The sequence below is a fragment of the Hyla sarda genome, unplaced genomic scaffold (genome assembly GCF_029499605.1).
Source record: "Hyla sarda isolate aHylSar1 unplaced genomic scaffold, aHylSar1.hap1 scaffold_1164, whole genome shotgun sequence".
NCBI classification, from domain to species: Eukaryota; Metazoa; Chordata; class Amphibia; order Anura; family Hylidae; genus Hyla; species Hyla sarda.
The window spans coordinates 36,217-61,191 of record NW_026607786.1 but is presented as its reverse complement, the minus strand read 5'-3'; the positions used below and the strand labels follow the sequence as shown (position 1 = coordinate 61,191).

Genomic DNA, 24,975 nt, shown 5'->3' with positions numbered 1-24,975 from the left:
TGTGGGTTTAGCCTGTGCTGTATGTATGTATGGGTGGCTGACTGCCACCCACCCAGAAAGTGTATGGGAGGCTGGTTGGCTGCCAGCCTTCCTTCCATTCCTATGAGTAATGTGAGTGCTCATGAAGGGGACATGGTTGGGTCCACCCCTTTCCCGGTTATCCCCTCTAGGCCTTTTGGCTTAGATCAAGTGTAAAAAAAGAAAGGATCTTGCGACAGATCGCATCCTGAGGCACGTTTTTTTTTGTGTGAATACTTGCACTTGGGTGACTTGTGAGCACATACTGATACATACGTTCCCTATCTGGGGACCATAAATTAAATGGATTTTTGAGAAAGGGAGCTGATTTGGAAGCTTGCTTCTGTCGCCCTATGCATTGACCTGATGTGGCAGTATCTTCGGGTAGTGAACAGTGCACCACCCCATTCCAGTGTTAAACAAGAAAGATTCTCATTTAATCCTCCGTGGGTGAGAATTTGAGTTTGAGAATTGGAGACCAAAATGATGAGTTGCACTGACTGGTTTATGAACGTCTATTCATTTAGCGTTTTAATGACCATGTTTGCACACTGATTGGTGTAAAAAAATAAAATAAAACTAAATAATAATAATCTAGCACACCTGTGCAGGTTTGACATGACATGACAGGTAGCTGTCTTGTGGGTGGTGCTGAATCCTGTTAAATGACATGAGGGTCTCATGCCTATACACAAGGGTGTGTCATTGCTGTTGCTTGACCATGCATTGGTTTCTGTGGTCAGTGAATGATAAAAACAAAATTTACCATCCATTGATGGATGGGAAATCCGCCATGAGGCATTTGTTTTTAGAAACTGCTGCTCACAACCAATGTTGCAATGGAGTGTCTCCATCTGCTGGTGGTATTGGAAAGGCATTAGTGCTATGACAGGGTCTGAAGAAGAAGAAGAAGAAGAAGAAGACGGAAAAAAATATATATAAAAAGAAAAAGAGAGAGAGAGAGAGACTGACTTAGTGAGCGAGTGAGTGAGAGTGAGTGAGAGTGAATGAGTCAGTGAGTGATTGAGTGAGTGAGTGAGTGAGAACAAATGAGTTAAAGCAAGTGAGTGAGAGAGATCGAATGAATGAAAGTCTGAATGACAGAAAGAAAAAAGGATGAAGAAAGAAGCATGAAGAAAAAAAAATGTATATGGAGTTGCTGACATGAGTGCAATCTACAAAGCCGTTGAGGCTGATCCTCATGGGAGGATTATTGCACCAGGACCCTTAGCACTTTTAAAATGCCATTCAATGCCACGGGCTAGATGTAAACTGCAGATGACCATGTTGTGGTAGTTACCATGGATACCCAAGTGATGTGTGAGCTAACACATAGGCCCAACAGATTCCAAGAAGGCCAGAATCACCAGCGGCACCACCATCGATTGTCAGGTCACCCGGATTCAGCAAATACCAGAGTCCAAAATGATGCAGGTTTATACTGTTAATTTTCAGTTTATCGTTACAGTTGGTGTTATTCCATGTCGGAAGGGACGCAGCTACAGCCAGTGGGGTAACTAGAGACAGGCAGGCAGCTATGTGCAACAAAGGTAGGCGTGTTGTTTTCATATGCAGATCTGAAATATTGTCTTATATGCAAGAGGAGGAGTGATGGGGGTTCAGGCAAAAGCCAGGCTATGGATTGCATTGCTAAATGCTCCATCAGAGTGCAATGGTCGCCTGTCCTTTTTTTAAGTGATGATGTGGGTTTAGCCTGTGCTGTATGTATGTATGTATGGGTGGCTGACTGCCACCCACCCAGAAAGTGTATGGGAGGCTGGTTGGCTGCCAGCCTTCCTTCCATTCCTATGAGTAATGTGAGTGCTCATGAAGGGGACATGGTTGGGTCCACCCCTTTCCCGGTTATCCCCTCTAGGCCTTTTGGCTTAGATCAAGTGTAAAAAAAGAAAGGATCTTGCGACAGATCGCATCCTGAGGCACGTTTTTTTTTGTGTGAATACTTGCACTTGGGTGACTTGTGAGCACATACTGATACATACGTTCCCTATCTGGGGACCATAAATTAAATGGATTTTTGAGAAAGGGAGCTGATTTGGAAGCTTGCTTCTGTCGCCCTATGCATTGACCCGATGTGGCAGTATCTTCGGGTAGTGAACAGTGCACCACCCCATTCCAGTGTTAAACAAGAAAGATTCTCATTTAATCCTCCGTGGGTGAGAATTTGAGTTTGAGAATTGGAGACCAAAATGATGAGTTGCACTGACTGGTTTATGAACGTCTATTCATTTAGCGTTTTAATGACCATGTTTGCACACTGATTGGTGTAAAAAAATAAAATAAAACTAAATAATAATAATCTAGCACACCTGTGCAGGTTTGACATGACATGACAGGTAGCTGTCTTGTGGGTGGTGCTGAATCCTGTTAAATGACATGAGGGTCTCATGCCTATACACAAGGGTGTGTCATTGCTGTTGCTTGACCATGCATTGGTTTCTGTGGTCAGTGAATGATAAAAACAAAATTTACCATCCATTGATGGATGGGAAATCCGCCATGAGGCATTTGTTTTTAGAAACTGCTGCTCACAACCAATGTTGCAATGGAGTGTCTCCATCTGCTGGTGGTATTGGAAAGGCATTAGTGCTATGACAGGGTCTGAAGAAGAAGAAGAAGAAGACGGAAAAAAAATATAAAGAAAAAGAAAAAGAGAGAGAGAGAGAGAGACTGACTTAGTGAGGGAGTGAGTGAGAGAGTGAGAGTGAGTGAGAGTGAATGAGTGAGTGAGTGATTGAGTGAGTGAGTGAGTGAGTGAGAACAAATGAGTTAAAGCAAGTGAGTGAGAGAGATCGAATGAATGAAAGTCTGAATGACAGAAAGAAAAAAGGATGAAGAAAGAAGCATGAAGAAAAAAAAATGTATATGGAGTTGCTGACATGAGTGCAATCTACAAAGCCGTTGAGGCTGATCCTCATGGGAGGATTATTGCACCAGGACCCTTAGCACTTTTAAAATGCCATTCAATGCCACGGGCTAGATGTAAACTGCAGATGACCATGTTGTGGTAGTTACCATGGATACCCAAGTGATGTGTGAGCTAACACATAGGCCCAACAGATTCCAAGAAGGCCAGAATCACCAGCGGCACCACCATCGATTGTCAGGTCACCCGGATTCAGCAAATACCAGAGTCCAAAATGATGCAGGTTTATACTGTTAATTTTCAGTTTATCGTTACAGTTGGTGTTATTCCATGTCGGAAGGGACGCAGCTACAGCCAGTGGGGTAACTAGAGACAGGCAGGCAGCTATGTGCAACAAAGGTAGGCGTGTTGTTTTCATATGCAGATCTGAAATATTGTCTTATATGCAAGAGGAGGAGTGATGGGGGTTCAGGCAAAAGCCAGGCTATGGATTGCATTGCTAAATGCTCCATCAGAGTGCAATGGTCGCCTGTCCTTTTTTTAAGTGATGATGTGGGTTTAGCCTGTGCTGTATGTATGTATGGGTGGCTGACTGCCACCCACCCATAAAGTGTATGGGAGGCTGGTTGGCTGCCAGCCTTCCTTCCATTCCTATGAGTAATGTGAGTGCTCATGAAGGGGACATGGTTGGGTCCACCCCTTTCCCGGTTATCACCTCTAGGCCTTTTGGCTTAGATCAAGTGTAAAAAAAGAAAGGATCTTGCGACAGATCGCATCCTGAGGCACGTTTTTTTTTGTCTGAATACTTGCACTTGGGTGACTTGTGAGCACATACTGATACATACGTACCCTATCTGGGGACCATAAATTAAATGGATTTTTGAGAAAGGGAGCTGATTTGGAAGCTTGCTTCTGTCGCCCTATGCATTGACCCGATGTGGCAGTATCTTCGGGTAGTGAACAGTGCACCACCCCATTCCAGTGTTAAACAAGAAAGATTCTCATTTAATCCTCCGTGGGTGAGAATTTGAGTTTGAGAATTGGAGACCAAAATGATGAGTTGCACTGACTGGTTTATGAACGTCTATTCATTTAGCGTTTTAATGACCATGTTTGCACACTGATTGGTGTAAAAAAATAAAATAAAACTAAATAATAATAATCTAGCACACCTGTGCAGGTTTGACATGACATGACAGGTAGCTGTCTTGTGGGTGGTGCTGAATCCTGTTAAATGACATGAGGGTCTCATGCCTATACACAAGGGTGTGTCATTGCTGTTGCTTGACCATGCATTGGTTTCTGTGGTCAGTGAATGATAAAAACAAAATTTACCATCCATTGATGGATGGGAAATCCGCCATGAGGCATTTGTTTTTAGAAACTGCTGCTCACAACCAATGTTGCAATGGAGTGTCTCCATCTGCTGGTGGTATTGGAAAGGCATTAGTGCTATGACAGGGTCTGAAGAAGAAGAAGAAGAAGACGGAAAAAAAATATAAAGAAAAAGAAAAAGAGAGAGAGAGAGAGAGACTGACTTAGTGAGGGAGTGAGTGAGAGAGTGAGAGTGAGTGAGAGTGAATGAGTGAGTGAGTGATTGAGTGAGTGAGTGAGTGAGTGAGAACAAATGAGTTAAAGCAAGTGAGTGAGAGAGATCGAATGAATGAAAGTCTGAATGACAGAAAGAAAAAAGGATGAAGAAAGAAGCATGAAGAAAAAAAAATGTATATGGAGTTGCTGACATGAGTGCAATCTACAAAGCCGTTGAGGCTGATCCTCATGGGAGGATTATTGCACCAGGACCCTTAGCACTTTTAAAATGCCATTCAATGCCACGGGCTAGATGTAAACTGCAGATGACCATGTTGTGGTAGTTACCATGGATACCCAAGTGATGTGTGAGCTAACACATAGGCCCAACAGATTCCAAGAAGGCCAGAATCACCAGCGGCACCACCATCGATTGTCAGGTCACCCGGATTCAGCAAATACCAGAGTCCAAAATGATGCAGGTTTATACTGTTAATTTTCAGTTTATCGTTACAGTTGGTGTTATTCCATGTCGGAAGGGACGCAGCTACAGCCAGTGGGGTAACTAGAGACAGGCAGGCAGCTATGTGCAACAAAGGTAGGCGTGTTGTTTTCATATGCAGATCTGAAATATTGTCTTATATGCAAGAGGAGGAGTGATGGGGGTTCAGGCAAAAGCCAGGCTATGGATTGCATTGCTAAATGCTCCATCAGAGTGCAATGGTCGCCTGTCCTTTTTTTAAGTGATGATGTGGGTTTAGCCTGTGCTGTATGTATGTATGGGTGGCTGACTGCCACCCACCCATAAAGTGTATGGGAGGCTGGTTGGCTGCCAGCCTTCCTTCCATTCCTATGAGTAATGTGAGTGCTCATGAAGGGGACATGGTTGGGTCCACCCCTTTCCCGGTTATCACCTCTAGGCCTTTTGGCTTAGATCAAGTGTAAAAAAAGAAAGGATCTTGCGACAGATCGCATCCTGAGGCACGTTTTTTTTTGTCTGAATACTTGCACTTGGGTGACTTGTGAGCACATACTGATACATACGTACCCTATCTGGGGACCATAAATTAAATGGATTTTTGAGAAAGGGAGCTGATTTGGAAGCTTGCTTCTGTCGCCCTATGCATTGACCCGATGTGGCAGTATCTTCGGGTAGTGAACAGTGCACCACCCCATTCCAGTGTTAAACAAGAAAGATTCTCATTTAATCCTCCGTGGGTGAGAATTTGAGTTTGAGAATTGGAGACCAAAATGATGAGTTGCACTGACTGGTTTATGAACGTCTATTCATTTAGCGTTTTAATGACCATGTTTGCACACTGATTGGTGTAAAAAAATAAAATAAAACTAAATAATAATAATCTAGCACACCTGTGCAGGTTTGACATGACATGACAGGTAGCTGTCTTGTGGGTGGTGCTGAATCCTGTTAAATGACATGAGGGTCTCATGCCTATACACAAGGGTGTGTCATTGCTGTTGCTTGACCATGCATTGGTTTCTGTGGTCAGTGAATGATAAAAACAAAATTTACCATCCATTGATGGATGGGAAATCCGCCATGAGGCATTTGTTTTTAGAAACTGCTGCTCACAACCAATGTTGCAATGGAGTGTCTCCATCTGCTGGTGGTAAGGGAAAGGCATTAGTGCTATGACAGGGTCTGAAGAAGAAGAAGAAGAAGAAGAAGACGGAAAAAAAATATATATAAAAAGAAAAAGAGAGAGAGAGAGAGAGACTGACTTAGTGAGCGAGTGAGTGAGAGAGTGAGAGTGAGTGAGAGTGAATGAGTGAGTGAGTGATTGAGTGAGAACAAATGAGTTAAAGCAAGTGAGTGAGAGAGATCGAATGAATGAAAGTCTGAATGACAGAAAGAAAAAAGGATGAAGAAAGAAGCATGAAGAAAAAAAAAATGTATATGGAGTTGCTGACATGAGTGCAATCTACAAAGCCGTTGAGGCTGATCCTCATGGGAGGATTATTGCACCAGGACCCTTAGCACTTTTAAAATGCCATTCAATGCCACGGGCTAGATGTAAACTGCAGATGACCATGTTGTGGTAGTTACCATGGATACCCAAGTGATGTGTGAGCTAACACATAGGCCCAACAGATTCCAAGAAGGCCAGAATCACCAGCGGCACCACCATCGATTGTCAGGTCACCCGGATTCAGCAAATACCAGAGTCCAAAATGATGCAGGTTTATACTGTTAATTTTCAGTTTATCGTTACAGTTGGTGTTATTCCATGTCGGAAGGGACGCAGCTACAGCCAGTGGGGTAACTAGAGACAGACAGGCAGCTATGTGCAACAAAGGTAGGCGTGTTGTTTTCATATGCAGATCTGAAATATTGTCTTATATGCAAGAGGAGGAGTGATGGGGGTTCAGGCAAAAGCCAGGCTATGGATTGCATTGCTAAATGCTCCATCAGAGTGCAATGGTCGCCTGTCCTTTTTTTAAGTGATGATGTGGGTTTAGCCTGTGCTGTATGTATGTATGGGTGGCTGACTGCCACCCACCCAGAAAGTGTATGGGAGGCTGGTTGGCTGCCAGCCTTCCTTCCATTCCTATGAGTAATGTGAGTGCTCATGAAGGGGACATGGTTGGGTCCACCCCTTTCCCGGTTATCCCCTCTAGTCCTTTTGGCTTAGATCAAGTGTAAAAAAAAGAAAGGATCTTGCGACAGATCGCATCCTGAGGCACGTTTTTTTTTGTGTGAATACTTGCACTTGGGTGACTTGTGAGCACATACTGATACATACGTTCCCTATCTGGGGACCATAAATTAAATGGATTTTTGAGAAAGGGAGCTGATTTGGAAGCTTGCTTCTGTCGCCCTATGCATTGACCTGATGTGGCAGTATCTTCGGGTAGTGAACAGTGCACCACCCCATTCCAGTGTTAAACAAGAAAGATTCTCATTTAATCCTCCGTGGGTGAGAATTTGAGTTTGAGAATTGGAGACCAAAATGATGAGTTGCACTGACTGGTTTATGAACGTCTATTCATTTAGCGTTTTAATGACCATGTTTGCACACTGATTGGTGTAAAAAATAAAATAAAACTAAATAATAATAATCTAGCACACCTGTGCAGGTTTGACATGACATGACAGGTAGCTGTCTTGTGGGTGGTGCTGAATCCTGTTAAATGACGTGAGGGTCTCATGCCTATACACAAGGGTGTGTCATTGCTGTTGCTTGACCATGCATTGGTTTCTGTGGTCAGTGAATGATAAAAACAAAATTTACCATCCATTGATGGATGGGAAATCCGCCATGAGGCATTTGTTTTTAGAAACTGCTGCTCACAACCAATGTTGCAATGGAGTGTCTCCATCTGCTGGTGGTATTGGAAAGGCATTAGTGCTATGACAGGGTCTGAAGAAGAAGAAGAAGAAGACGGAAAAAATATATATATAAAAAGAAAAAGAGAGAGAGAGAGAGAGACTGACTTAGTGAGCGAGTGAGTGAGAGAGTGAGAGTGAGTGAGAGTGAATGAGTGAGTGAGTGATTGAGTGAGTGAGTGAGTGAGTGAGAACAAATGAGTTAAAGCAAGTGAGTGAGAGAGATCGAATGAATGAAAGTCTGAATGACAGAAAGAAAAAAGGATGAAGAAAGAAGCATGAAGAAAAAAAAATGTATATGGAGTTGCTGACATGAGTGCAATCTACAAAGCCGTTGAGGCTGATCCTCATGGGAGGATTATTGCACCAGGACCCTTAGCACTTTTAAAATGCCATTCAATGCCACGGGCTAGATGTAAACTGCAGATGACCATGTTGTGGTAGTTACCATGGATACCCAAGTGATGTGTGAGCTAACACATAGGCCCAACAGATTCCAAGAAGGCCAGAATCACCAGCGGCACCACCATCGATTGTCAGGTCACCCGGATTCAGCAAATACCAGAGTCCAAAATGATGCAGGTTTATACTGTTAATTTTCAGTTTATCGTTACAGTTGGTGTTATTCCATGTCGGAAGGGACGCAGCTACAGCCAGTGGGGTAACTAGAGACAGGCAGGCAGCTATGTGCAACAAAGGTAGGCTTGTTGTTTTCATATGCAGATCTGAAATATTGTCTTATATGCAAGAGGAGGAGTGATGGGGGTTCAGGCAAAAGCCAGGCTATGGATTGCATTGCTAAATGCTCCATCAGAGTGCAATGGTCGCCTGTCCTTTTTTTAAGTGATGATGTGGGTTTAGCCTGTGCTGTATGTATGTATGGGTGGCTGACTGCCACCCACCCAGAAAGTGTATGGGAGGCTGGTTGGCTGCCAGCCTTCCTTCCATTCCTATGAGTAATGTGAGTGCTCATGAAGGGGACATGGTTGGGTCCACCCCTTTCCCGGTTATCCCCTCTAGGCCTTTTGGCTTAGATCAAGTGTAAAAAAAGAAAGGATCTTGCGACAGATCGCATCCTGAGGCACGTTTTTTTTTGTGTGAATACTTGCACTTGGGTGACTTGTGAGCACATACTGATACATACGTTCCCTATCTGGGGACCATAAATTAAATGGATTTTTGAGAAAGGGAGCTGATTTGGAAGCTTGCTTCTGTCGCCCTATGCATTGACCTGATGTGGCAGTATCTTCGGGTAGTGAACAGTGCACCACCCCATTCCAGTGTTAAACAAGAAAGATTCTCATTTAATCCTCCGTGGGTGAGAATTTGAGTTTGAGAATTGGAGACCAAAATGATGAGTTGCACTGACTGGTTTATGAACGTCTATTCATTTAGCGTTTTAATGACCATGTTTGCACACTGATTGGTGTAAAAAAATAAAATAAAACTAAATAATAATAATCTAGCACACCTGTGCAGGTTTGACATGACATGACAGGTAGCTGTCTTGTGGGTGGTGCTGAATCCTGTTAAATGACATGAGGGTCTCATGCCTATACACAAGGGTGTGTCATTGCTGTTGCTTGACCATGCATTGGTTTCTGTGGTCAGTGAATGATAAAAACAAAATTTACCATCCATTGATGGATGGGAAATCCGCCATGAGGCATTTGTTTTTAGAAACTGCTGCTCACAACCAATGTTGCAATGGAGTGTCTCCATCTGCTGGTGGTATTGGAAAGGCATTAGTGCTATGACAGGGTCTGAAGAAGAAGAAGAAGAAGACGGAAAAAATATATATATAAAAAGAAAAAGAGAGAGAGAGAGAGAGACTGACTTAGTGAGCGAGTGAGTGAGAGAGTGAGAGTGAGTGAGAGTGAATGAGTGAGTGAGTGATTGAGTGAGTGAGTGAGTGAGTGAGAACAAATGAGTTAAAGCAAGTGAGTGAGAGAGATCGAATGAATGAAAGTCTGAATGACAGAAAGAAAAAAGGATGAAGAAAGAAGCATGAAGAAAAAAAAATGTATATGGAGTTGCTGACATGAGTGCAATCTACAAAGCCGTTGAGGCTGATCCTCATGGGAGGATTATTGCACCAGGACCCTTAGCACTTTTAAAATGCCATTCAATGCCACGGGCTAGATGTAAACTGCAGATGACCATGTTGTGGTAGTTACCATGGATACCCAAGTGATGTGTGAGCTAACACATAGGCCCAACAGATTCCAAGAAGGCCAGAATCACCAGCGGCACCACCATCGATTGTCAGGTCACCCGGATTCAGCAAATACCAGAGTCCAAAATGATGCAGGTTTATACTGTTAATTTTCAGTTTATCGTTACAGTTGGTGTTATTCCATGTCGGAAGGGACGCAGCTACAGCCAGTGGGGTAACTAGAGACAGGCAGGCAGCTATGTGCAACAAAGGTAGGCTTGTTGTTTTCATATGCAGATCTGAAATATTGTCTTATATGCAAGAGGAGGAGTGATGGGGGTTCAGGCAAAAGCCAGGCTATGGATTGCATTGCTAAATGCTCCATCAGAGTGCAATGGTCGCCTGTCCTTTTTTTAAGTGATGATGTGGGTTTAGCCTGTGCTGTATGTATGTATGGGTGGCTGACTGCCACCCACCCAGAAAGTGTATGGGAGGCTGGTTGGCTGCCAGCCTTCCTTCCATTCCTATGAGTAATGTGAGTGCTCATGAAGGGGACATGGTTGGGTCCACCCCTTTCCCGGTTATCCCCTCTAGGCCTTTTGGCTTAGATCAAGTGTAAAAAAAGAAAGGATCTTGCGACAGATCGCATCCTGAGGCACGTTTTTTTTTGTGTGAATACTTGCACTTGGGTGACTTGTGAGCACATACTGATACATACGTTCCCTATCTGGGGACCATAAATTAAATGGATTTTTGAGAAAGGGAGCTGATTTGGAAGCTTGCTTCTGTCGCCCTATGCATTGACCCGATGTGGCAGTATCTTCGGGTAGTGAACAGTGCACCACCCCATTCCAGTGTTAAACAAGAAAGATTCTCATTTAATCCTCCGTGGGTGAGAATTTGAGTTTGAGAATTGGAGACCAAAATGATGAGTTGCACTGACTGGTTTATGAACGTCTATTCATTTAGCGTTTTAATGACCATGTTTGCACACTGATTGAAGTAAAAAAATAAAATAAAACTAAATAATAATAATCTAGCACACCTGTGCAGGTTTGACATGACATGACAGGTAGCTGTCTTGTGGGTGGTGCTGAATCCTGTTAAATGACATGAGGGTCTCATGCCTATACACAAGGGTGTGTCATTGCTGTTGCTTGACCATGCATTGGTTTCTGTGGTCAGTGAATGATAAAAACAAAATTTACCATCCATTGATGGATGGGAAATCCGCCATGAGGCATTTGTTTTTAGAAACTGCTGCTCACAACCAATGTTGCAATGGAGTGTCTCCATCTGCTGGTGGTATTGGAAAGGCATTAGTGCTATGACAGGGTCTGAAGAAGAAGCAGAAGAAGAAGACGGAAAAAAATATATATAAAAAGAAAAAGAGAGAGAGAGAGAGAGACTGACTTAGTGAGCGAGTGAGTGAGAGAGTGAGAGTGAGTGAGAGTGAATGAGTGAGTGAGTGAGTGATTGAGTGATTGAGTGAGTGAGTGAGAACAAATGAGTTAAAGCAAGTGAGTGAGAGAGATCGAATGAATGAAAGTCTGAATGACAGAAAGAAAAAAGGATGAAGAAAGAAGCATGAAGAAAAAAAAATGTATATGGAGTTGCTGACATGAGTGCAATCTACAAAGCTGTTGAGGCTGATCCTCATGGGAGGATTATTGCACCAGGACCCTTAGCACTTTTAAAATGCCATTCAATGCCACGGGCTAGATGTAAACTGCAGATGACCATGTTGTGGTAGTTACCATGGATACCCAAGTGATGTGTGAGCTAACACATAGGCCCAACAGATTCCAAGAAGGCCAGAATCACCAGCGGCACCACCATCGATTGTCAGATCACCCGGATTCAGCAAATACCAGAGTCCAAAATGATGCAGGTTTATACTGTTAATTTTCAGTTTATCGTTACAGTTGGTGTTATTCCATGTCGGAAGGGACGCAGCTACAGCCAGTGGGGTAACTAGAGACAGGCAGGCAGCTATGTGCAACAAAGGTAGGCGTGTTGTTTTCATATGCAGATCTGAAATATTGTCTTATATGCAAGAGGAGGAGTGATGGGGGTTCAGGCAAAAGCCAGGCTATGGATTGCATTGCTAAATGCTCCATCAGAGTGCAATGGTCGCCTGTCCTTTTTTTAAGTGATGATGTGGGTTTAGCCTGTGCTGTATGTATGTATGGGTGGCTGACTGCCACCCACCCAGAAAGTGTATGGGAGGCTGGTTGGCTGCCAGCCTTCCTTCCATTCCTATGAGTAATGTGAGTGCTCATGAAGGGGACATGGTTGGGTCCACCCCTTTCCCGGTTATCCCCTCTAGGCCTTTTGGCTTAGATCAAGTGTAATAAAAGAAAGGATCTTGCGACAGATCGCATCCTGAGGCACGTTTTTTTTTGTGTGAATACTTGCACTTGGGTGACTTGTGAGCACATACTGATACATACGTTCCCTATCTGGGGACCATAAATTAAATGGATTTTTGAGAAAGGGAGCTGATTTGGAAGCTTGCTTCTGTCACCCTATGCATTGACCCGATGTGGCAGTATCTTCGGGTAGTGAACAGTGCACCACCCCATTCCAGTGTTAAACAAGAAAGATTCTCATTTAATCCTCCGTGGGTGAGAATTTGAGTTTGAGAATTGGAGACCAAAATGATGAGTTGCACTGACTGGTTTATGAACGTCTATTCATTTAGCGTTTTAATGACCATGTTTGCACACTGATTGGTGTAAAAAAATAAAATAAAACTAAATAATAATAATCTAGCACACCTGTGCAGGTTTGACATGACATGACAGGTAGCTGTCTTGTGGGTGGTGCTGAATCCTGTTAAATGACATGAGGGTCTCATGCCTATACACAAGGGTGTGTCATTGCTGTTGCTTGACCATGCATTGGTTTCTGTGGTCAGTGAATGATAAAAACAAAATTTACCATCCATTGATGGATGGGAAATCCGCCATGAGGCATTTGTTTTTAGAAACTGCTGCTCACAACCAATGTTGCAATGGAGTGTCTCCATCTGCTGGTGGTATTGGAAAGGCATTAGTGCTATGACAGGGTCTGAAGAAGAAGCAGAAGAAGAAGACGGAAAAAAATATATATAAAAAGAAAAAGAGAGAGAGAGAGAGAGACTGACTTAGTGAGCGAGTGAGTGAGAGAGTGAGAGTGAGTGAGAGTGAATGAGTGAGTGAGTGATTGAGTGAGTGAGTGAGTGAGTGAGAACAAATGAGTTAAAGCAAGTGAGTGAGAGAGATCGAATGAATGAAAGTCTGAATGACAGAAAGAAAAAAGGATGAAGAAAGAAGCATGAAGAAAAAAAAATGTATATGGAGTTGCTGACATGAGTGCAATCTACAAAGCCGTTGAGGCTGATCCTCATGGGAGGATTATTGCACCAGGACCCTTAGCACTTTTAAAATGCCATTCAATGCCACGGGCTAGATGTAAACTGCAGATGACCATGTTGTGGTAGTTACCATGGATACCCAAGTGATGTGTGAGCTAACACATAGGCCCAACAGATTCCAAGAAGGCCAGAATCACCAGCGGCACCACCATCGATTGTCAGGTCACCCGGATTCAGCAAATACCAGAGTCCAAAATGATGCAGGTTTATACTGTTAATTTTCAGTTTATCGTTACAGTTGGTGTTATTCCATGTCGGAAGGGACGCAGCTACAGCCAGTGGGGTAACTAGAGACAGGCAGGCAGCTATGTGCAACAAAGGTAGGCGTGTTGTTTTCATATGCAGATCTGAAATATTGTCTTATATGCAAGAGGAGGAGTGATGGGGGTTCAGGCAAAAGCCAGGCTATGGATTGCATTGCTAAATGCTCCATCAGAGTGAAATGGTCGCCTGTCCTTTTTTTAAGTGATGATGTGGGTTTAGCCTGTGCTGTATGTATGTATGGGTGGCTGACTGCCACCCACCCAGAAAGTGTATGGGAGGCTGGTTGGCTGCCAGCCTTCCTTCCATTCCTATGAGTAATGTGAGTGCTCATGAAGGGGACATGGTTGGGTCCACCCCTTTCCCGGTTATCCCCTCTAGGCCTTTTGGCTTAGATCAAGTGTAAAAAAAGAAAGGATCTTGCGACAGATCGCATCCTGAGGCACGTTTTTTTTTGTGTGAATACTTGCACTTGGGTGACTTGTGAGCACATACTGATACATATGTTCCCTATCTGGGGACCATAAATTAAATGGATTTTTGAGAAAGGGAGCTGATTTGGAAGCTTGCTTCTGTCGCCCTATGCATTGACCCGATGTGGCAGTATCTTCGGGTAGTGAACAGTGCACCACCCCATTCCAGTGTTAAACAAGAAAGATTCTCATTTAATCCTCCGTGGGTGAGAATTTGAGTTTGAGAATTGGAGACCAAAATGATGAGTTGCACTGACTGGTTTATGAACGTCTATTCATTTAGCGTTTTAATGACCATGTTTGCACACTGATTGGTGTAAAAAAATAAAATAAAACTAAATAATAATAATCTAGCACACCTGTGCAGGTTTGACATGACATGACAGGTAGCTGTCTTGTGGGTGGTGCTGAATCCTGTTAAATGACATGAGGGTCTCATGCCTATACACAAGGGTGTGTCATTGCTGTTGCTTGACCATGCATTGGTTTCTGTGGTCAGTGAATGATAAAAACAAAATTTACCATCCATTGATGGATGGGAAATCCGCCATGAGGCATTTGTTTTTAGAAACTGCTGCTCACAACCAATGTTGCAATGGAGTGTCTCCATCTGCTGGTGGTATTGGAAAGGCATTAGTGCTATGACAGGGTCTGAAGAAGAAGAAGAAGAAGAAGAAGAAGACGGAAAAAAATATATATAAAAAGAAAAAGATAGAGAGAGAGAGAGACTGACTTAGTGAGCGAGTGAGTGAGAGAGTGAGAGTGAGTGAGAGTGAATGAGTGAGTGAGTGATTGAGTGAGAACAAATGAGTTAAAGCAAGTGAGTGAGAGAGATCGAATGAATGAAAGTCTGAATGACAGAAAGAAAAAAGGATGAAGAAAGAAGCATGAAGAAAAAAAAATGTATATGGAGTTGCTGACATGAGTGCAATCTACAAAGCCGTTGAGGCTGATCCTCATGGGAGGATTATTGCACCAGGACCCTTAGCACTTTTAAAATGCCATTCAATGCCATGGGCTAGATGTAAACTGCAGATGACCATGTTGTGGTAGTTACCATGGATACCCAAGTGATGTGTGAGCTAACACATAGGCCCAACAGATTCCAAGAAGGCCAGAATCACCAGCGGCACCACCATCGATTGTCAGGTCACCCGGATTCAGCAAATACCAGAGTCCAAAATGATGTAGGTTTATACTGTTAATTTTCAGTTTATCGTTACAGTTGGTGTTATTCCATGTCGGAAGGGACGCAGCTACAGCCAGTGGGGTAACTAGAGACAGGCAGGCAGCTATGTGCAACAAAGGTAGGCGTGTTGTTTTCATATGCAGATCTGAAATATTGTCTTATATGCAAGAGGAGGAGTGATGGGGGTTCAGGCAAAAGACAGGCTATGGATTGCATTGCTAAATGCTCCATCAGAGTGCAATGGTCGCCTGTCCTTTTTTTAAGTGATGATGTGGGTTTAGCCTGTGCTGTATGTATGTATGGGTGGCTGACTGCCACCCACCCAGAAAGTGTATGGGAGGCTGGTTGGCTGCCAGCCTTCCTTCCATTCCTATGAGTAATGTGAGTGCTCATGAAGGGGACATGGTTGGGTCCACCCCTTTCCCGGTTATCCCCTCTAGGCCTTTTGGCTTAGATCAAGTGTAAAAAAAGAAAGGATCTTGCAACAGATCGCATCCTGAGGCACGTTTTTTTTTGTGTGAATACTTGCACTTGGGTGACTTGTGAGCACATACTGATACATACGTTCCCTATCTGGGGACCATAAATTAAATGGATTTTTGAGAAAGGGAGCTGATTTGGAAGCTTGCTTCTGTCGCCCTATGCATTGACCCGATGTGGCAGTATCTTCGGGTAGTGAACAGTGCACCACCCCATTCCAGTGTTAAACAAGAAAGATTCTCATTTAATCCTCCGTGGGTGAGAATTTGAGTTTGAGAATTGGAGACCAAAATGATGAGTTGCACTGACTGGTTTATGAACGTCTATTCATTTAGCGTTTTAATGACCATGTTTGCACACTGATTGGTGTAAAAAAATAAAATAAAACTAAATAATAATAATCTAGCACACCTGTGCAGGTTTGACATGACATGACAGGTAGCTGTCTTGTGGGTGGTGCTGAATCCTGTTAAATGACATGAGGGTCTCATGCCTATACACAAGGGTGTGTCATTGCTGTTGCTTGACCATGCATTGGTTTCTGTGGTCAGTGAATGATAAAAACAAAATTTACCATCCATTGATGGATGGGAAATCCGCCATGAGGCATTTGTTTTTAGAAACTGCTGCTCACAACCAATGTTGCAATGGAGTGTCTCCATCTGCTGGTGGTATTGGAAAGGCATTAGTGCTATGACAGGGTCTGAAGAAGAAGAAGAAGAAGAAGAAGAAGACGGAAAAAAATATATATAAAAAGAAAAAGAGAGAGAGAGAGAGAGACTGACTTAGTGAGCGAGTGAGTGAGAGAGTGAGAGTGAGTGAGAGTGAATGAGTGAGTGAGTGATTGAGTGAGTGAGTGAGTGAGTGAGAACAAATGAGTTAAAGCAAGTGAGTGAGAGAGATCGAATGAATGAAAGTCTGAATGACAGAAAGAAAAAAGGATGAAGAAAGAAGCATGAAGAAAAAAAAAATGTATATGGAGTTGCTGACATGAGTGCAATCTACAAAGCCGTTGAGGCTGATCCTCATGGGAGGATTATTGCACCAGGACCCTTAGCACTTTTAAAATGCCATTCAATGCCACGGGCTAGATGTAAACTGCAGATGACCATGTTGTGGTAGTTACCATGGATACCCAAGTGATGTGTGAGCTAACACATAGGCCCAACAGATTCCAAGAAGGCCAGAATCACCAGCGGCACCACCATCGATTGTCAGGTCACCCGGATTCAGCAAATACCAGAGTCCAAAATGATGCAGGTTTATACTGTTAATTTTCAGTTTATCGTTACAGTTGGTGTTATTCCATGTCGGAAGGGACGCAGCTACAGCCAGTGGGGTAACTAGAGACAGGCAGGCAGCTATGTGCAACAAAGGTAGGCGTGTTGTTTTCATATGCAGATCTGAAATATTGTCTTATATGCAAGAGGAGGAGTGATGGGGGTTCAGGCAAAAGCCAGGCTATGGATTGCATTGCTAAATGCTCCATCAGAGTGCAATGGTCGCCTGTCCTTTTTTTAAGTGATGATGTGGGTTTAGCCTGTGCTGTATGTATGTATGGGTGGCTGACTGCCACCCACCCAGAAAGTGTATGGGAGGCTGGTTGGCTGCCAGCCTTCCTTCCATTCCTATGAGTAATGTGAGTGCTCATGAAGGGGACATGGTTGGGTCCACCCCTTTCCCGGTTATCCCCTCTAGGCCTTTTGGCTTAGATCAAGTGTAAAAAAAGAAAGGATCTTGCGACAGATCGCATCCTGAGGCACGTTTTTTTTTTGTGTGAATACTTGCACTTGGGTGACTTGTGAGCACATACTGATACATACGTTCCCTATCTGGGGACCATAAATTAAATGGATTTTTGAGAAAGGGAGCTGATTTTTAAGCTTGCTTCTGTCGCCCTATGCATTGACCCGATGTGGCAGTATCTTCGGGTAGTGAACAGTGCACCACCCCATTCCAGTGTTAAACAAGAAAGATTCTCATTTAATCATCCGTGGGTGAGAATTTGAGTTTGAGAATTGGAGACCAAAATGATGAGTTGCACTGACTGGTTTATGAACGTCTATTCATTTAGCGTTTTAATGACCATGTTTGCACACTGATTGGTGTAAAAAAATAAAATAAAACTAAATAATAATAATCTAGCACACCTGTGCAGGTTTGACATGACATGACAGGTAGCTGTCTTGTGGGTGGTGCTGAATCCTGTTAAATGACATGAGGGTCTCATGCCTATACACAAGGGTGTGTCATTGCTGTTGCTTGACCATGCATTGGTTTCTGTGGTCAGTGAATGATAAAAACAAAATTTACCATCCATTGATGGATGGGAAATCCGCCATGAGGCATTTGTTTTTAGAAACTGCTGCTCACAACCAATGTTGCAATGGAGTGTCTCCATCTGCTGGTGGTATTGGAAAGGCATTAGTGCTATGACAGGGTCTGAAGAAGAAGAAGAAGAAGACGGAAAAAAATATATATAAAAAGAAAAAGAGAGAGAGAGAGAGAGACTGACTTAGTGAGCGAGTGAGTGAGAGAGTGAGAGTGAGTGAGAGTGAATGAGTGAGTGAGTGATTGAGTGAGTGAGTGAGTGAGTGAGAACAAATGAGTTAAAGCAAGTGAGTGAGAGAGATCGAATGAATGAAAGTCTGAATGACAGAAAGAAAAAAGGATGAAGAAAGAAGCATGAAGAAAAAAAAATGTATATGGAGTTGCTGACATGAGTGCAATCTACAAAGCCGTTGAGGCTGATCCTCATGGGAGGATTATTGCACCAGGACCCTTAGCACTTTTAAAATGCCATTCAATGCCACGGGCTAGATGTAAACTGCAGATGACCATGTTGTGGTAGTTACCATGGATACCCAAGTGATGTGTCAGCTAACACATAGGCCCAACAGATTCCAAGAAGGCCAGAATCACCAGCGGCACCACCATCGATTGTCAGGTCACCCGGATTCAGCAAATACCAGAGTCCAAAATGATGCAGGTTTATACTGTTAATTTTCAGTTTATCGTTACAGTTGGTGTTATTCCATGTCGGAAGGGACGCAGCTACAGCCAGTGGGGTAACTAGAGACAGGCAGGCAGCTATGTGCAACAAAGGTAGGCGTGTTGTTTTCATATGCAGATCTGAAATATTGTCTTATATGCAAGAGGAGGAGTGATGGGGGTTCAGGCAAAAGCCAGGCTATGGATTGCATTGCTAAATGCTCCATCAGAGTGCAATGGTCGCCTGTCCTTTTTTTAAGTGATGATGTGGGTTTAGCCTGTGCTGTATGTATGTATGTATGGGTGGCTGACTGCCACCCACCCAGAGAGTGTATGGGAGTCTTGTTGGCTGCCAGCCTTCCTTCCATTCCTATGAGTAATGTGAGTGCTCATGAAGGGGACATGGTTGGGTCCACCCCTTTCCCGGTTATCCCCTCTAGGCCTTTTGGCTTAGATCAAGTGTAAAAAAAGAAAGGATCTTGCGACATATCGCATCCTGAGGCACGTTTTTTTTTGTGTGAATACTTGCACTTGGGTGACTTGTGAGCACATACTGATACATACGTTCCCTATCTGGGGACCATAAATTAAATGGATTTTTGAGAAAGGGAGCTGATTTGGAAGCTTGCTTCTGTCGCCCTATGCATTGACCCGATGTGGCAGTATCTTCGGGTAGTGAACAGTGCACCACCCCATTCCAGTGTTAAACAAGAAAGATTCTCATTTAATCCTCCGTGGGTGAGAATTTGAGTTTGAGAATTGGAGACCAAAATGATGAGTTGCACTGACTGGTTTATGAACGTCTATTCATTTAGCGTTTTAATGACCATGTTTGCACACTGATTGGTGTAAAAAAATAAAATAAAACTAAATAATAATAATCTAGCACACCTGTGCAGGTTTGACATGACATGACAGGTAGCTGTCTTGTGGGTGGTGCTGAATCCTGTTAAATGACATGAGGGTCTCATGCCTATACACAAGGGTGTGTCATTGCTGTTGCTTGACCATGCATTGGTTTCTGTGGTCAGTGAATGATAAAAACAAAATTTACCATCCATTGATGGATGGGAAATCCGCCATGAGGCATTTGTTTTTAGAAACTGCTGCTCACAACCAATGTTGCAATGGAGTGTCTCCATCTGCTGGTGGTATTGGAAAGGCATTAGTGCTATGACAGGGTCTGAAGAAGAAGAAGAAGAAGACGGAAAAAAATATATATAAAAAGAAAAAGAGAGAGAGAGAGAGAGAGACTGACTTAGTGAGCGAGTGAGTGAGAGAGTGAGAGTGAGTGAGAGTGAATGAGTGAGTGAGTGAGAACAAATGAGTTAAAGCAAGTGAGTGAGAGAGATCGAATGAATGAAAGTCTGAATGACAGAAAGAAAAAAGGATGAAGAAAGAAGCATGAAGAAAAAAAAATGTATATGGAGTTGCTGACATGAGTGCAATCTACAAAGCCGTTGAGGCTGATCCTCATGGGAGGATTATTGCACCAGGACCCTTAGCACTTTTAAAATGCCATTCAATGCCACGGGCTAGATGTAAACTGCAGATGACCATGTTGTGGTAGTTACCATGGATACCCAAGTGATGTGTGAGCTAACACATAGGCCCAACAGATTCCAAGAAGGCCAGAATCACCAGCGGCACCACCATCGATTGTCAGGTCACCCGGATTCAGCAAATACCAGAGTCCAAAATGATGCAGGTTTATACTGTTAATTTTCAGTTTATCGTTACAGTTGGTGTTATTCCATGTCGGAAGGAACGCAGCTACAGCCAGTGGGGTAACTAGAGACAGGCAGGCAGCTATGTGCAACAAAGGTAGGCGTGTTGTTTTCATATGCAGATCTGAAATATTGTCTTATATGCAAGAGGAGGAGTGATGGGGGTTCAGGCAAAAGCCAGGCTATGGATTGCATTGCTAAATGCTCCATCAGAGTGCAATGGTCGCCTGTCCTTTTTTTAAGTGATGATGTGGGTTTAGCCTGTGCTGTATGTATGTATGTATGGGTGGCTGACTGCCACCCACCCAGAGAGTGTATGGGAGTCTGGTTGGCTGCCAGCCTTCCTTCCATTCCTATGAGTAATGTGAGTGCTCATGAAGGGGACATGGTTGGGTCCACCCCTTTCCCGGTTATCCCCTCTAGGCCTTTTGGCTTAGATCAAGTGTAAAAAAAGAAAGGATCTTGCGACAGATCGCATCCTGAGGCACGTTTTTTTTTGTGTGAATACTTGCACTTGGGTGACTTGTGAGCACATACTGATACATACGTTCCCTATCTGGGGACCATAAATTAAATGGATTTTTGAGAAAGGGAGCTGATTTGGAAGCTTGCTTCTGTCGCCCTATGCATTGACCCGATGTGGCAGTATCTTCAGGTAGTAAACAGTGCACCACCCCATTCCAGTGTTAAACAAGAAAGATTCTCATTTAATCCTCCGTGGGTGAGAATTTGAGTTTGAGAATTGGAGACCAAAATGATGAGTTGCACTGACTGGTTTATGAACGTCTATTCATTTAGCGTTTTAATGACCATGTTTGCACACTGATTGGTGTAAAAAAATAAAATAAAACTAAATAATAATAATCTAGCACACCTGTGCAGGTTTGACATGACATGACAGGTAGCTGTCTTGTGGGTGGTGCTGAATCCTGTTAAATGACATGAGGGTCTCATGCCTATACACAAGGGTGTGTCATTGCTGTTGCTTGACCATGCATTGGTTTCTGTGGTCAGTGAATGATAAAAACAAAATTTACCATCCATTGATGGATGGGAAATCCGCCATGAGGCATTTGTTTTTAGAAACTGCTGCTCACAACCAATGTTGCAATGGAGTGTCTCCATCTGCTGGTGGTATTGGAAAGGCATTAGTGCTATGACAGGGTCTGAAGAAGAAGAAGAAGAAGAAGAAGAAGACGGAAAAAAATATATATAAAAAGAAAAAGAGAGAGAGAGAGAGAGACTGACTTAGTGAGCGAGTGAGTGAGAGAGTGAGAGTGAGTGAGAGTGAATGAGTGAGTGAGTGATTGAGTGAGTGAGTGAGTGAGTGAGAACAAATGAGTTAAAGCAAGTGAGTGAGAGAGATCGAATGAATGAAAGTCTGAATGACAGAAAGAAAAAAGGATGAAGAAAGAAGCATGAAGAAAAAAAAAATGTATATGGAGTTGCTGACATGAGTGCAATCTACAAAGCCGTTGAGGCTGATCCTCATGGGAGGATTATTGCACCAGGACCCTTAGCACTTTTAAAATGCCATTCAATGCCACGGGCTAGATGTAAACTGCAGATGACCATGTTGTGGTAGTTACCATGGATACCCAAGTGATGTGTGAGCTAACACATAGGCCCAACAGATTCCAAGAAGGCCAGAATCACCAGCGGCACCACCATCGATTGTCAGGTCACCCGGATTCAGCAAATACCAGAGTCCAAAATGATGCAGGTTTATACTGTTAATTTTCAGTTTATCGTTACAGTTGGTGTTATTCCATGTCGGAAGGGACGCAGCTACAGCCAGTGGGGTAACTAGAGACAGGCAGGCAGCTATGTGCAACAAAGGTAGGCGTGTTGTTTTCATATGCAGATCTGAAATATTGTCTTATATGCAAGAGGAGGAGTGATGGGGGTTCAGGCAAAAGCCAGGCTATGGATTGCATTGCTAAATGCTCCATCAGAGTGCAATGGTCGCCTGTCCTTTTTTTAAGTGATGATGTGGGTTTAGCCTGTGCTGTATGTATGTATGGGTGGCTGACTGCCACCCACCCAGAAAGTGTATGGGAGGCTGGTTGGCTGCCAGCCTTCCTTCCATTCCTATGAGTAATGTGAGTGCTCATGAAGGGGACATGGTTGGGTCCACCCCTTTCCCGGTTATCCCCTCTAGGCCTTTTGGCTTAGATCAAGTGTAAAAAAAGAAAGGATCTTGCGACAGATCGCATCCTGAGGCACGTTTTTTTTTTGTGTGAATACTTGCACTTGGGTGACTTGTGAGCACATACTGATACATACGTTCCCTATCTGGGGACCATAAATTAAATGGATTTTTGAGAAAGGGAGCTGATTTTTAAGCTTGCTTCTGTCGCCCTATGCATTGACCCGATGTGGCAGTATCTTCGGGTAGTGAACAGTGCACCACCCCATTCCAGTGTTAAACAAGAAAGATTCTCATTTAATCATCCGTGGGTGAGAATTTGAGTTTGAGAATTGGAGACCAAAATGATGAGTTGCACTGACTGGTTTATGAACGTCTATTCATTTAGCGTTTTAATGACCATGTTTGCACACTGATTGGTGTAAAAAAATAAAATAAAACTAAATAATAATAATCTAGCACACCTGTGCAGGTTTGACATGACATGACAGGTAGCTGTCTTGTGGGTGGTGCTGAATCCTGTTAAATGACATGAGGGTCTCATGCCTATACACAAGGGTGTGTCATTGCTGTTGCTTGACCATGCATTGGTTTCTGTGGTCAGTGAATGATAAAAACAAAATTTACCATCCATTGATGGATGGGAAATCCGCCATGAGGCATTTGTTTTTAGAAACTGCTGCTCACAACCAATGTTGCAATGGAGTGTCTCCATCTGCTGGTGGTATTGGAAAGGCATTAGTGCTATGACAGGGTCTGAAGAAGAAGAAGAAGAAGACGGAAAAAAATATATATAAAAAGAAAAAGAGAGAGAGAGAGAGAGACTGACTTAGTGAGCGAGTGAGTGAGAGAGTGAGAGTGAGTGAGAGTGAATGAGTGAGTGAGTGATTGAGTGAGTGAGTGAGTGAGTGAGAACAAATGAGTTAAAGCAAGTGAGTGAGAGAGATCGAATGAATGAAAGTCTGAATGACAGAAAGAAAAAAGGATGAAGAAAGAAGCATGAAGAAAAAAAAATGTATATGGAGTTGCTGACATGAGTGCAATCTACAAAGCCGTTGAGGCTGATCCTCATGGGAGGATTATTGCACCAGGACCCTTAGCACTTTTAAAATGCCATTCAATGCCACGGGCTAGATGTAAACTGCAGATGACCATGTTGTGGTAGTTACCATGGATACCCAAGTGATGTGTCAGCTAACACATAGGCCCAACAGATTCCAAGAAGGCCAGAATCACCAGCGGCACCACCATCGATTGTCAGGTCACCCGGATTCAGCAAATACCAGAGTCCAAAATGATGCAGGTTTATACTGTTAATTTTCAGTTTATCGTTACAGTTGGTGTTATTCCATGTCGGAAGGGACGCAGCTACAGCCAGTGGGGTAACTAGAGACAGGCAGGCAGCTATGTGCAACAAAGGTAGGCGTGTTGTTTTCATATGCAGATCTGAAATATTGTCTTATATGCAAGAGGAGGAGTGATGGGGGTTCAGGCAAAAGCCAGGCTATGGATTGCATTGCTAAATGCTCCATCAGAGTGCAATGGTCGCCTGTCCTTTTTTTAAGTGATGATGTGGGTTTAGCCTGTGCTGTATGTATGTATGTATGGGTGGCTGACTGCCACCCACCCAGAGAGTGTATGGGAGTCTTGTTGGCTGCCAGCCTTCCTTCCATTCCTATGAGTAATGTGAGTGCTCATGAAGGGGACATGGTTGGGTCCACCCCTTTCCCGGTTATCCCCTCTAGGCCTTTTGGCTTAGATCAAGTGTAAAAAAAGAAAGGATCTTGCGACATATCGCATCCTGAGGCACGTTTTTTTTTGTGTGAATACTTGCACTTGGGTGACTTGTGAGCACATACTGATACATACGTTCCCTATCTGGGGACCATAAATTAAATGGATTTTTGAGAAAGGGAGCTGATTTGGAAGCTTGCTTCTGTCGCCCTATGCATTGACCCGATGTGGCAGTATCTTCGGGTAGTGAACAGTGCACCACCCCATTCCAGTGTTAAACAAGAAAGATTCTCATTTAATCCTCCGTGGGTGAGAATTTGAGTTTGAGAATTGGAGACCAAAATGATGAGTTGCACTGACTGGTTTATGAACGTCTATTCATTTAGCGTTTTAATGACCATGTTTGCACACTGATTGGTGTAAAAAAATAAAATAAAACTAAATAATAATAATCTAGCACACCTGTGCAGGTTTGACATGACATGACAGGTAGCTGTCTTGTGGGTGGTGCTGAATCCTGTTAAATGACATGAGGGTCTCATGCCTATACACAAGGGTGTGTCATTGCTGTTGCTTGACCATGCATTGGTTTCTGTGGTCAGTGAATGATAAAAACA

General features: G+C 43.3%; 15 pseudogenes; all 15 read left to right on the top strand.

Annotated features, from left to right (window-relative positions):
* Nucleotides 1–159: 159 nt before the first annotated feature.
* Nucleotides 160–423, top strand: LOC130302363 (U2 spliceosomal RNA; annotated as a pseudogene).
* A 1,460-nt stretch (nt 424–1,883) lies between these two features.
* On the top strand, nt 1,884–2,147 carry LOC130302395 (U2 spliceosomal RNA; annotated as a pseudogene).
* Nucleotides 2,148–3,612: 1,465 nt separating this feature from the next.
* Nucleotides 3,613–3,876, top strand: LOC130302365 (U2 spliceosomal RNA; annotated as a pseudogene).
* A 1,465-nt stretch (nt 3,877–5,341) lies between these two features.
* On the top strand, nt 5,342–5,605 carry LOC130302364 (U2 spliceosomal RNA; annotated as a pseudogene).
* Nucleotides 5,606–7,061: 1,456 nt separating this feature from the next.
* On the top strand, nt 7,062–7,326 carry LOC130302381 (U2 spliceosomal RNA; annotated as a pseudogene).
* A 1,464-nt stretch (nt 7,327–8,790) lies between these two features.
* On the top strand, nt 8,791–9,054 carry LOC130302430 (U2 spliceosomal RNA; annotated as a pseudogene).
* Nucleotides 9,055–10,519: 1,465 nt separating this feature from the next.
* On the top strand, nt 10,520–10,783 carry LOC130302394 (U2 spliceosomal RNA; annotated as a pseudogene).
* A 1,471-nt stretch (nt 10,784–12,254) lies between these two features.
* LOC130302362 (U2 spliceosomal RNA) lies at nt 12,255–12,518 on the top strand (annotated as a pseudogene).
* Nucleotides 12,519–13,985: 1,467 nt separating this feature from the next.
* LOC130302390 (U2 spliceosomal RNA) lies at nt 13,986–14,249 on the top strand (annotated as a pseudogene).
* Nucleotides 14,250–15,706: 1,457 nt separating this feature from the next.
* On the top strand, nt 15,707–15,970 carry LOC130302410 (U2 spliceosomal RNA; annotated as a pseudogene).
* Nucleotides 15,971–17,444: 1,474 nt separating this feature from the next.
* On the top strand, nt 17,445–17,709 carry LOC130302367 (U2 spliceosomal RNA; annotated as a pseudogene).
* A 1,468-nt stretch (nt 17,710–19,177) lies between these two features.
* Nucleotides 19,178–19,441, top strand: LOC130302382 (U2 spliceosomal RNA; annotated as a pseudogene).
* A 1,446-nt stretch (nt 19,442–20,887) lies between these two features.
* LOC130302372 (U2 spliceosomal RNA) lies at nt 20,888–21,151 on the top strand (annotated as a pseudogene).
* A 1,474-nt stretch (nt 21,152–22,625) lies between these two features.
* On the top strand, nt 22,626–22,890 carry LOC130302366 (U2 spliceosomal RNA; annotated as a pseudogene).
* Nucleotides 22,891–24,358: 1,468 nt separating this feature from the next.
* Nucleotides 24,359–24,622, top strand: LOC130302379 (U2 spliceosomal RNA; annotated as a pseudogene).
* Nucleotides 24,623–24,975: the final 353 nt, after the last annotated feature.